This window comes from Octopus bimaculoides, chromosome 6 (genome assembly GCF_001194135.2).
Source record: "Octopus bimaculoides isolate UCB-OBI-ISO-001 chromosome 6, ASM119413v2, whole genome shotgun sequence".
NCBI classification, from domain to species: domain Eukaryota; kingdom Metazoa; phylum Mollusca; class Cephalopoda; order Octopoda; family Octopodidae; genus Octopus; species Octopus bimaculoides.
Window position 1 is genome coordinate 89,075,422 of NC_068986.1, and position 1,771 is coordinate 89,077,192.

The following is a 1,771-nucleotide window of genomic DNA, read 5'->3' on the forward strand; positions in this document are numbered from 1 at the left end:
AGATACATACATACATACATACATACATACATACATACATACATACATAGATGGTGAGGTATTAAAAATAAGCCGATATACACTGTTCGATAAACAAATAGATGTGCAAGTATGTTTATTTATACATACATACACACACACTCACTCACAAACACACTCATACACACATATGCATGTATTTATACACACAACGAGAGAAAGAGACAGACAAACAGATAGGTAGACAGGCAGGCAGGCAGAGAGGCAGACAGATAGACAAACAGATAGATAGATAGATAGATAGATAGATAGATAGATAGGTTACAGATTTGAAAACGCGCAAGTGTCCATATGCATATATAGAATAAAACGCCCCGCTCCCAAACACGATTATATATTTACGCATACATTTACACATACACACACAAATATACACGCACATATATTTATAGACGCACTCATTCACACCCGCACAGGCACACACGTATAGGTCAGTGTTCGTATGCATATTTGTTTACATACACGTATACACAAGTACACACACATACATAAATACATACATGTTTGTGCGTGTGTGTGTGTGTGCGTTTTATGTACAACGAGAACGTTACTCGCACCAATATGCGCAACATCAAACATATCTACTCCAATACTTGTCAGAACACCGTCCTTCCTCAACACCAACCACTGTTTCAGTAGAAACCCCAATATCGTACAAGCCAGAACCACTATACCCAAACTCTTCACAGCGTGTTTTCTACTTCCCATCTTTTACAATACAACGTATATTTTATGTCTGTTCTTGTTTTAAAGACCAGTTATAAAGAAGAAAAAACATAAATAGTGGTCTTTAAAATGGTACCAAACTGTCTACGTGTGTCCGAGGTGAGAGCCAAAAACCGAAACCCTACAATTACCAAGAAAATGTTGTCCTTACTTAATATTCCTCAGCTAGCCTCTTGGAAGCGATTTCATCAGATTTCACAGCGGAACAGACAAAAACATTTATCATTCGGTTCCACTAGACTGGTATCTACTGCACCATTCGTTAATTTCGTCTATCGATCTATGGAAATCAATTTTGGACAGTAAGTACTGACCGGTGGTTACTAAAGGGAATGGTGGACAAGAAATCGTTATTTATCTCTAAACAAACAACGAAATATACGAATGAATGAATATATTAAAACAATGTGATTGTTTTAGATGTAAGCTGCCACTCAGTAAAATATATGATCTAGTCGTTATTCACTCTCGTAGAGCCATTTAACTTCATTTAACAAGACGATAGTATTATATGTCAACGGTGACTGTCAGACAGAAGCCCTGATATAGTGAAAAAATAAATAAGAGATTAACTAAATAAATAAGTAGCGTATAATAAAGACACAACAAGCCATTGATATAATAACCTTTATATGGTCGCTTCACATGCTAGAAATAACACCTAAATAAACGTAATCATAGGTATACTGTATCGGGAGGGGGGGATAATGGTTGACTTGGACATATCTAGGATGACCATAGATCAATAAAAAGTGTGATAGATATCAGATCTCACCTGATACTAATGATACTAAAGAACAACACAACAACAACAAAAGCAACAACACAACAACAACAAAAGCAACAAAAAAGACCAATGTGACCTACAAGCAAGACAGTAACTGTAATTGAACCGACTGCATACACAATTCAGTGATGTAACTCTAATTCTATCCTTTTGGTTCAAATTCCTAGTGAGCCACCTATTTAGATTGCTGTATATATATATATATATATATATATATAT